Here is an 11729-nt window from a genome sequence, read left to right as displayed (position 1 = left end):
AGTCTTCTTTTTGGGACACCTGCCTCATTCCTCAGCTAACCCCAGAGAGTTGAGTCTTGCTATGCAAAATATGGTCTGTGGACCAAAGCAGGGGCATTACCTCTGAGCACTTCTAGAAAGGCAGAATCTTGGGCCCCAACCTAGTCTTGCAGAATAAGAATCTGCATTTTCACAAGTTCCTCAAGTCATTCATGTACAAATGAAAGTTTGAGCAGGCACTGGTTTCAAGAGTTGTTCTTCCTTGATGTGCTCTCATTCCTGAGATATATAAATAAGTAGTTTCCCCTGTGACTTCCAACAGTACTTGGACCCCAAATCCTCAACTGAAAGGGTTATCACATATGCACTTTCCTATCTCTATTCTCAAAGCCTCTTTATTGATGCTTGTTAGGTTTCATTGTACCTAGGCAGATATTCTAAGGTTTGCTCTTAGACAGATAATAGCATTTTATAGTCTTCAAAGTTCCTTCTCACAGATTTTATTTGATCACATATGATCCTGTAAGATGGGAAGGTAGGTAAAAAAATAGTCATTTGTAGAGGTTGTTTTATAAATTTCCATTTGTATTTTTCTAAACTTGGGGTGGAAAATATACAAGCAAGTACTTTTTTTTCCTATTTTGGAAAAAATAGAAGCCAAGTCTTCTGGGCTATCAGAAATCTGTGAGTGAGTTGTTTTAACTCCAAATGTATCATGATTCAAAATGATGTTTTACTGCTCAATATGATCAGTTATATTTTCATTCATAAACCTTGTATTAATGAGGATATAGTAATTGGGACTATAGTGAAATTATCATTTTTTTGACAAAATTCTTGAGCTAAATGGGCCAAAGAAGAATAAGCCTCCACTTCTGATATAATAGACCAAGGAGAGAAGGACCCTAGAGCACTGCTTCTGCTGGGATGAACAGGAGTTTTCAAAGAAAGGGGAAAACTCCAATGTAGAATATTGCCTTGAGACCCTTTGCAATTTCCATTCCTTGGAGAGAAGATATATCTGGGAGATTCACTGCTGAACCATGGGCCAGGAGGAACTGTTGGTTTTGCAAGCTCTGGAAGTGCAGCTATATTAGAGGAAACACCTCCAGATCCTAAGAGTGTTATACCCAGGAGTTGGGGGTGAGTGGATGAATAGGCATGGCAGGTGTATTGGATGTCATTTTTGGTCTTTTCTCTTTGACCTGTTCACTCAACATTTACACTTCTTTTGAAGAGTCTTATGTTAAAGAAAGCTTAACTGTATTCAATAATGTAAGTGAGCGTGGGAGAATTGGAATACTGTTGAGGTTAGCCCATAGGAAATATTCTTCAGCAGCCTCCTCTTCCAAAAAAGCTGGGAGCCAGAGAAGTTGGTGACTTTGTACCAAGGGCTCCACCTGCTCTGATCTCACAAGGAAGAGGAGCTCTTGTCCTCTTGAGGCTAGTAGCTCCTTGAGGACCTTTCTGTAAAATCGTCCCTTGTCCCTCTGCCACCATTCCCACCTACATACAAACATGCCTAATTACCAGCTCTGTGAAAAAAACTGGTGAGGCCTCCATTGACCCTTTTACCATCTTCCATCTACCATTCTATTTCTTTGCTTTTTCTCATAGAAACTCCTAGGTGGCTCAGTCGTTAAGTGTCTGCCTTCAGCTCAGGTCACGATCCTAAGGATCCGGGGATTGAGCCCCACATAGGGTTCTCTGCTCAGTGGGAAGCCTGCTTCTCCCTTTCCCACTCCTCCTACTTGTGTTCCCTGTCTCACTGTCTCTCTCTCTGTCAAATAAAAAAATAAAATCTTTAAAGAAAGAAGGAGGGAAGAAAGAAGGAAACTTCCCATTAATGTTGTCTTCAGGGACTGACTCCTCCACTTTCTTCCCTCCTATCCTCTCATTACCCGACACCAACTGGAACTGTATCTGCGCTACTTCTGGGAAACGCCTTTTTATATATTTCTGAGAACATCTCTTTTGCTCCTCCAGTGGAGAATTATTCTCTTTCTCACCTTATTCTCCTTCAGCACATGTTGCCACTCTCTTTTTTGTAATATTTTCTTCTCCTTCCATGAAGGAAGCCACAGAAACCAGAGAGCCACACTCTTCTGGTTTCCCTCCTTTCTCTCTGATGTGTCCTCTTCCTTTGCTCAATCTCTAACATTTAGAGTCTGAATGTTGGAGAATACCAGGTACATTTTCTCTTTTGGTATTCTTCTGGGTGATTTCGTCTTGTCCCATAGTTTAAAGACCATAAACAAACTGCTTACTTCTAAATTTATATGGCTGGCCTTGATTGCTCTATCTTGCTCCAGAATCATTAATTCAGCTTGACAGTGCACCAGATCCATCTGCCTGTCTTCCATCCCCCTTCTCTCGTCATACCATCTCCACTGTAAGACTTCATTCTAACAACTGTGCTTTGCATTTAGATACTTACAATAGCCTCCTCAATGGTTTTTATGCTTTAGTTATTGCCCTAAATACAGTTATGCTTTCTTTAACATAAATCCATTCTCCACAGAAGAATCCGTTTATATAATATATAATATATATTATATAATATATAAATTTTATATATTATATGTATTTGTTCATAATATATGAAATTACACTTTATTTAATGTACCAATTTAGTCAGTTTTAAAATTCTTAGTACATAAATGGAGCAATCATTAGAGCAAATATATTAGCCCAGTGGACAGTGCACTATTTTGGATATTGGCTATTTTGGCCTTGCCTTTTTGACCCCTGTAATTTGCTTCTGACATTTTGACCCAGTTTAAACCTGAGGATATTTTGGCTGTTTCTGTACACCAACATTTAAATCTGATTTATACTAACATTAATGAATTGGAGTCAGTAAACTATTCTTTTATTTGATGGGCAGAGTAAACTCTATTAGTTAACTTGATTCCTTAATTTTTTTGTATAACAGTGTTAAACTATTTATGGCTCTATCCTTTTTTATTCTACCAGGATTATTTTAATTAGACTACCATATTTTCTGTGTCAATTTTAAAATAAAGACTTGATTCATTGATTATGTTTTTATCCACATTAAGGTTCATCAACTTTATTAAATATTTTTGTGGTTCCAATTCAGTTTTTCCACATCAAATTTTTATAAGATGATATGATTCTTCTATTGATTTTTGATCAATAAAATTTTTACCTTATGTTTTACTTAGTTTATTTTTTGTTAATTACTACTCTAAAGATTAAATTACTTCTGAAGTCAATTTTTGCAGTTTTTATTGTTATTAATAATATGTGATTCTTCAAACTATTTTTTTAAGGTTATTTATTTATTTATTTGACAGAGAGAGGGATCAGAAGTAGGCAGAGAGGCAGAGCAGAGAGAGAGGGGAGGAAGCAGGCTCCCTGCTGAGCGGAGAGCCCAATGTGGGGCTTGATCCCAGGACCCTGAGATCATGACCTGAGCCGAAGGCAGAGGCTTAACCCACTGAGCCACCCAGGCGCCCGGGTCAAGTTGTATTTTGTGCTAACTGTCTTCAGGGTCAAAATGCCAGGGTTAAAATACCAGCTATAATCTTAATTGCTCCTTATTTTTTCTTTTAGACTATCAGTGTTAGTAACACTGTAACAATTGAAAATTACTCTTAAAACAAGGTTGACTCCAAGTACAAATTCCAGAGAGCCTAGAGGGATCTTGAGGGGAACAAATGTAAACTTAAGGAAAAGGACACATTTCTTTTTTAGGCAAAACATGTAAAGTTGACTTCTCATTTCCTGGGAAAGAGCTCTTGACATACCTTGAAGCTTTTATTTCCCCCTGGCAATCCAAGCTGACTTTCTCTCTCTAGATAGTGTTGACTGCCTCTTGGCGCAAAACATCGCAATCAAGTATTCTACATTTGTGTGAACAAAAGCTCTTAGAAGAAGGAATTGATAAAAATATATGGTCTCCTTACACTGTTAAATAGGACACCCTTCATTTTAGCTTTAGATAGTTTGCTTTAAGTAGGTACAATGTGTATATCTCTCATTAATAATTCTTGAAATGGTTTGGATTTTGCCTGCCTACTCTTCAAAATTATTAAAAATGGATAAAGTTGGGGTACAACATAGGGAGAGTTAAGATGGCAGAGAAGTGGGGGACCCAGGGCTTTCCTCAACACAGCTCAACACAGCTGTCACACACAGCTGTCAAACACACCTGTCACAGCTGTATTGTAGTCAGATCACTTAGAACACTCAGAAAATCGATATGAGTTTTGGAAACAGGATCTCCATGATTTGAAGGGAGAGTGTGATGTATGTGCATGGAAGGGAGTTGGGGGAGAGAAAAACTCATGCTGCAGAAGGAAGGGAGCCCTTTCTGCAGGGAGAGAAAAGAGAGAGAAAGTGAGAGGGGTTGAGAGAGTGTCCTCTCTCTTTTGGGTCTGCACAAGAAAATCTCCCCACACTGCAGACTGGTGTGTGAGGAGATCTGTGTATCACAGGTGTGTGACTTTCAGTGGAGCGGAGCTGTGGCTCATGCTCCTGGGGAGGAGGGTGCCAGCCAGAGAATGCACGAAGTGGTGTAGAGGTCTTCTGGGTCACACTGGGAAAAACCATTAGTCTCTCCAAGGACAAAAAACCCTGTAGGCACTAGCAAATGGCCTTTCAGGGGCAGGGGACCGTGGTGCCTGCACAAGGTGAATAACTTGATTGGTCCTTTTCCTGGTGTTGCAAAGTACATTCTGTGCATTGTGCAGGCATGGGACTGTTTTTTGGGACAAAGGACACTAGACACAGCATGATGGGGAGCCTCTACTCCAGAAGAAGGAGTGGATCCATGTGGTGCCCAGTCCTTTAGGATTTGGAGTTTTGAAACCTAGCTGCATGCCAAAAATAAAATGCAAGAGAGCTGTGGTGTGACGAGTGCAGACAGCCCTTGCTTTTCTGTGAGGGCTTTCTGAACTGCAGGGGGTGTGAGATCTCCCATCCAGGGATGAGGGTCAGATGGCTCCATTTTCTCTTCATCACCAACATGGTAGGACTTCAGAGAACTACAAACACTGTGGCCCCCAGTGGAGGTGGAAGCTGCTTACACCAAACCCTGTGCCTGGGAAGGGCATATTTACTAGGGCAGAACTGACTCTGAGCCAGCACAGAGGGCCTCTCCCTCTCAGAAGACTAGCACAGATAGCATGCCGCATGCACCAAATTCTACTGAACATACAGTGCTTCAAAGGCTGACCTGGAGTTCTGGTAGAAATGGGATGAAGCTGTATTTTTCTTCTCCTCCTCCTCCTCCTCCTTCTTCCTTCCTTTGGAATCAGGCTTATAGTTTTTTCCTTGTTTGTTAGCTTATTTTTTCATGTCCTTTCCCTTTTTTGGGGTCAGTTTTCTTTCTTTTTTTTCTTTTATTTTCTTTGTTTCTTTTTTTTTTTTCCTTTTTATTTGGAATCAGCATATAGTTTTTTTTTTTTCTTATTGTAGCTTTGGGCTTTTTAAAAAAAAGTTGTTATTATTAATTTTTATTTATTTCTTTTCAGTGTAACAGAATTCATTGTTTATGCACCACACCCAGTGCTCCATGCAATCCGTGCCCTCCTTAATACCCATCACCTGGCTCCCCAACCTCCCACCCCCCCATCTGAGGTTTAAAACCCTCAGATTGTTTTTCATAGTCCATAGTCTCTCATGGTTCATCTCCCCTTCCAATTTCCCTCAACTCCCTTCTCCTCTCCATCTCCCCATGTCCTCCATGTTATTTGTTATGCACAACAAATAAGTGAAACCATATGATAATTGACTCTCTCTGCTTGACTTATTTCACTCAGTATAATCTCTTCCAATCCCATCCATGTTGATACAAAAGTTGGGTATTCATCCTTTCTGATGGAGGCATAATACTCCATAGTGTATATGAACCACATCTTCCTTATCCATTTGTCCGTTGAAGGGCATCTTGGTTCTTTCCACAGTATGTCAACTGTGGCTATTGTTGCTATAAACAGTGGGGTACAGATGGCCCTTCTTTTCACTGCATCTGTATCTTTGGGGTAAATACCCAGTAGTGCAATTGCAGGGTCATAGGGAAGCTCTATTTTTAATTTCTTGAGGAATCTCCACACTGTTCTCCAAAGAGGCTGCACCAACTTGCATTCTTACCAACAGTGTAAGAGGGTTTCCCTTTTTCCACATCCTTTCCAACACTTGTTGTTTACTGTCTTGCTAATTTGGGCCATTCTAACTGGTGTAAGGTGGTATCTCAATGTGGTTTTAATTTGAATTTCCCTGATGGCTAATGATGAACATTTTTTTGAACATTTGAACATTTTTTCATGTGTCTGTTAGCCATTTGTATGTTTTTATTGGAGAAGTGTCTGTTCATATCTTCTGCCCATTTTTTGACATGATTATCTGTTTTGTGTGTGTTGAGTTTAAGAAGTTCTTTGTAGATCCTGGATATCGCCTTTGTCTGTACTGTCATTTTGAATATCTTCTCCCATTCCGTGGGTTGCCTCTTTGTTTTGTTGACTGTTTCCTTTGCTGTGCAGAAGGTTTTTATCTTGATGAAGTCCCAAAAGTTCATGTTTGCTTTTGTTTCCTTTGCCTTCGGAGACATATCTTGAAAGAAGTTGCTGTGGCTGATATTGAAGAGGTTACTGCCTATGTTCTCCTCTAGAATTCTGATGGATTCCTGCCTCATGTTGAGGTCTTTTATCCATTTTGAGTTTATCTTTGTGTACAGTGTAAGAGAATGGTCGAGTTTCATTCTTCTACATATAGCTTCTACATATAGCTGTCTGGTTTTCCCAGCACCATTTATTGAAGAGACAGTCTTTTTTCCACTGTATATTTTTTCCTGTTTTGTTGAATATTATTTGACCATAGAGTTGAGGGTCCATATCTGCGCTCTCTACTCTGTTCCACTGGTCTATGTGTCTGTTTTTATACCAGTATCATGCTGTCTTTGTGATCACAGCTTTGTAGTAAAGCTTGAAATCAGGTAACGTGATGCCCCCCGTTTTATTTTTGTTTTTCAACATTTCTGTAGCAACTTGGGGTCTCTTCTGATATCATACAAATTTTAGGATTATTTGCTCCAGCTCTTTGAAAAATACCGGTGGAATTTTGATCAGAATGACATTAAAAGTATAGATTGCTATAGGCAGTATAGACACTTTAACAATGTTTATTCTTCCAGTCCAAGAGCATGGAATGGTCTTCCATCTTTTTGTGTCTTCTTCAGTTTCTTTCATGAGTGTTCTGTACTTCCTCGAGTACAGATCCTTTACCTCTTTGGTTAGGTTTATTCCCAGGTATCTTATGGTTCTTGGAGCTATAGTAAATGGAATCGATTCTCTAATTTCCCTTTCTGTATTTTCATTGTTAGTGTATAAGGAAGCCACTGATTTCTGTACATTGACTTTGTATCCTGCCACGTTACTGAATTGCTGTATGAGTTTTAGTAGTTTGGGGGTGGAGTGTTTTGGGTTTTCATTTCATTCCCTTTTCTCTCTCTCTATTTCTCTATTTTGGATCAGCCTTTTCTTTTCTTTTCTCTCTGGCCTAATTTCAACAAATAAAGCTAAACACACCTAGTTAGAGGTCCAGTGCACAAAAGGGGGGAGCCTGCAGAGGAGTGACCAGTGATAAAAAGCAGCAAAAATACAACAGCAGAGTGCTCACAGCATACATCAGAGACACTTCCTGAAGTGTCAGGTCCTGGACAGTGTATGACCACTTTTTAATATACCATTACTCTCGGTTCAGGGAACATAACAAGTTTTCATAACATGCAAAAGATAAAAACTTAGCCAAAATGACAAGATGGAGGAACTCCCCAAAAGAACATTCAAGAAGAAATCACAGCCAGGGACTTGCTCAAAATAGATAAAAGCAGTATATCTGAGTAAGAATTTAGAACAACAGTCATAAGACTACTAGCTGGACTTGAAAAAAAGCATAGAAGTTGGGGTGCCTGGGTGGCTTAGTCGGTTAAGCATCTGACTCTTGGTTTTGGCTCTGGTCATGATTCCTGGGTTGTGGGGTCAGGCCTTGCATCAGTACATTGGGGAGTCTCTCTCCTCCTCTGCCCCTCCTCCCTTTTTCTCTCTCTGTCTCTAAAATAAATAAATAAATCTTAAAAAAAAAAAGAGAGAGAGAAAAGCATAAGAGACACCAGAGAAATACTTGTTGCAGAGATAAAGGACCTAAACATTGTCCGGCTGAAATTTAAAAATGCTATAACTGAGATGCAAACTGACTGGATATAATGACAATGAAGATTGAAGAAGCAGAGAAGATAGGTGATATAGAAGATATAATTATAGAAAATAATGAAGCTGAAAAGAAGAGGGTAAGAAAACTATTAGATCATGAAGGTAGATGAGGGGTGGATGAAGGTAGAGAAGGGGAACTCAGCAATTCCATAAAGCAATATCCATATCATAAGAGTCCCAGAAGAAGAAGAGCAGGAAAAAGGGACAGAAGGCTTATTTGAACAAATTATAGCTGAGATCTTCCCTAATTGGGGGAAGGAAACAGACATTCAAGTCCAAGGAGCACAGGGAACTCCTATCAAAATCAACTAAAACAGGCAACACCATGGCATATCATAGTGAAACTCACAAAATACAAAGATGAGGTGAGAATTCTGAAAACAGCTAGGGATGAAAGATACTTAACCTACAAGGGTAGACACATAAGGTTAGCAGCAATCCTGTCCTCAGAGACCTGGAAAGTCAGAAAGGAGTGGAAGGGAATTTTAACATGATAATTGGGAAAATTGTGCAGCCAAGAATACTTTATCCAGCAAGGCTGTCATTCAGAATAAGAGGAGAGATACAGACTTTCCAAGATAAGCAAAAACTAAAGGAGTTTGTGAACACTAAATCAGCTTTGCAAGAGATATTAAAAGGGACCCTTTGAGTGGAAAGAAACCAAAAGCAACAAATATTAGAAAGGAACAGAGACAATCTACAGGAACAACAACTTTAAAGGTAATACAATGGCACTAAATTCATATCTTTCAGTAATTACTCTGAATGTAAATGGATTAAATGCTCCAATCAAAAGATATATATCAGAATGGATAAAAACCCAAAACCCATCAATATGCTGCTTACAAGATCCTCAGTTTTGACCCAAAGATGCCTCTAGGTTGAAAGTGAGGAGGTGGAGAAAAATTTATCATGATAATGGACATCAAAAGAAAGCTAGAGTAGACATACTTATATTAGATAAATTGGATTTTAAACCAAAGACTGTAATAAGAAATGAAGGAGGGCACTATATAATAATTAAAGGGTTTGTCCAACATGAAGATTTAACAACTGCAAATATCTATTCCCCTAACTTGGGAGTAGCTAAATATATAAATCAATTAATAACAAAATTAAAGATAATAATATAGTAATAGTGGGGGACTTTAACACCCTACTCACAGCAATGGACAGATCATCTATGTAGAAGATCAACAAAGAAACAAGGGCTTTGAAAGACACACTGGACCAGATAGACTTCACAGATAATATTCAGAGAATTTCATCCTAAAGCAGCCGAAGAAAAACATTCTTTTCAAGTGTACATGGAATATTCTTCAGAATAGATCACATACTGGGTCACGAATTAGGCTTCCACAGATACAAAAAGCCTGAGCTCATGCCATGCATATTTTCAGACCACATTGCTATGAAACTTGAAGTCAATCACAAGAAAAAATTTGGAAAGACCACAAATACATGGAGGTTAAAGAATATCCTACTAAAGAATGAATGGGTTAACCAGGAAATTAAAGAAGAAATAAAAAGAAATACATGAAAGCAAGTGAAAATGAAAACACAAAAGGTTTTGGACTACATCAAATTTGAGATGCAGGAAAGGTTATCCTAAGAGGGAAGTATATAGTAATACCGGCCTTTCTTAAGAAGTAAGAAAAAAGTCTTAAATACACAACCAACTCATAAAGCCTAAATCTAGCAGAAGAAGGGAAATAATAAAGATTAGAGCAAAAATAAATGATAAAGAAATAAAGAAACCACAGTAAATTGGATCAATGAAACTAAGAGTTGGTTCTTCAAAAGAATTAACAAAATTGATAATGCCCTAGCCAGATTTTTCAAAAAGAATACAGAAAGGACCCAAATAAAATCATGAATGACAGAAGAGAGATCACAACCAACACTGCAGAAACACAAACAATTATAAGAGAATGCTATGAGCAGTTATGTGCCAACAAATTAGGCAATCTGGAAGAAATGGATAAATTCCTAGAAACATATAAACTATCAAAACTGAAACAGGAAGAAATAGAAAATCTGAACAGACCCATAACCAGCAAAGAAACTGAATCAGTAATCAAAAATCTCCCAACAAGTAAGAGCCCAGGGCCAGATGGCTTCCCAGGGGAATTCTACCAGACATTTAAAGAAGAGCTAATATCTATTCTCAAACTGTTCTAAAAAATAGACATGGAATGAAAACTTCCAAACTCATTTTATGAGGCCAGCATTACCCTAATTCCAAAATCAGACAAAGACCCACTATTAAGGAAAATTAATAGACCAATATCCCTAATAAACATGGATGCCAAAGTTCTCAACAAGATACCAGGAAATTGAATCCAAAATTACATTAAAAATATTATTCACCACAACCATGTGGGATTTATTCTTGGGCTACAGGGGTAGTTTGATATACCCAAATTGATCAAGGTGATACACCACATTAATAAAATAAAGGATAAGAACCATATGATCTTCTCAATAGATGCAGAAAAGCACTTGGCAAAATATAGCATTGTTTCTTGAAAAAAAACCTTCAAAAGAATAGGGATATGAAGTACATACCTCCACATCATAAAGGCCATATACAAAGGACCCACAGCTAATATCATCCTTAATGAGGAAAAATTGAGAACATTTCTCTTAAGGTCAGAAACAAGGTAGGGATGTCCACTCTTACCACTGTTGTTCAACATAGTACTGGAAGTCCTAGACTCAGCAATCAGACAACAAAAAGAAATAGATGGCATCCAAGGAGGAAGTCAAACTTTCACTCTTTGCAAATGACATGATAATCTATATAGAAAACCAAAGACTCCACTAAAAAGTTGCTAGAACTGATAAGGAATTCAGCAAAGTTGCAAGATGTAAAATAAATGTACAGAAGTCTGTTGCATTTCTATACACCAATAATGAAGCAGCAAAAATAGAAACCAAGGAATCAATCCCATTTACAATTGCACCAACACCAAAATATTCCAGGGAATAAATCCAACCAAAGAGGCGAAAGACATATATTTTGAAAACTATAGAGCTCTCTTGAATGAAATTGAGGAAGGCACAAAGAAATGGAAAAACATTCCATGCTTTGGATTAGAGGAACAAATATTGCTAAAATATCTATACTACCCAGAGAAATCTACCCCTTTAGTGTAATACCACCAGCATTTTTCACAGAGCTAGAACAAGCAATTCTAAAATTTGTATGAAACCAGAGAAGACTCCAAATAGGCAAAGCAATCTTAAAAAAGGGAAAGCAAACATGGAAGCATCACAACTCTGGACTTCAAGCTGTACTATGAAGCTGTAATCATCAAGATAGTATGGGACAGGCACAAAAACAGACACATAGATCCATAGAAGAGAATGGAGAAACCAGAAATGGAACCACTACTATATGGTCAACTAATCTTCCACAAAGAAAGAAAGAATATCCAATGGAAAAAAGACCATCTCTTCAACAAATGGTGTTGGGGAAACTTGGCCAGCAATATGCAGATGAATGAAAGT

The 11729-nt window shown here is 38.2% G+C and overlaps 1 protein-coding gene across 5 annotated transcripts in view; it reads left to right on the top strand.

Moving 5' to 3' along the window:
- The window catches only part of SLC44A5 (solute carrier family 44 member 5), a 395909-nt gene that overhangs the window by 179034 nt on the left and 205146 nt on the right, over positions 1-11729 (top strand). The window lies entirely within an intron of this gene.

This window comes from Mustela nivalis (genome assembly GCF_964662115.1).
Source record: "Mustela nivalis genome assembly, chromosome: 10".
Taxonomy (NCBI): domain Eukaryota; kingdom Metazoa; phylum Chordata; class Mammalia; order Carnivora; family Mustelidae; genus Mustela; species Mustela nivalis.
The sequence above is the reverse complement of the archived record's forward strand: the minus strand, read 5'-3'. Positions and strand labels throughout refer to the sequence as shown.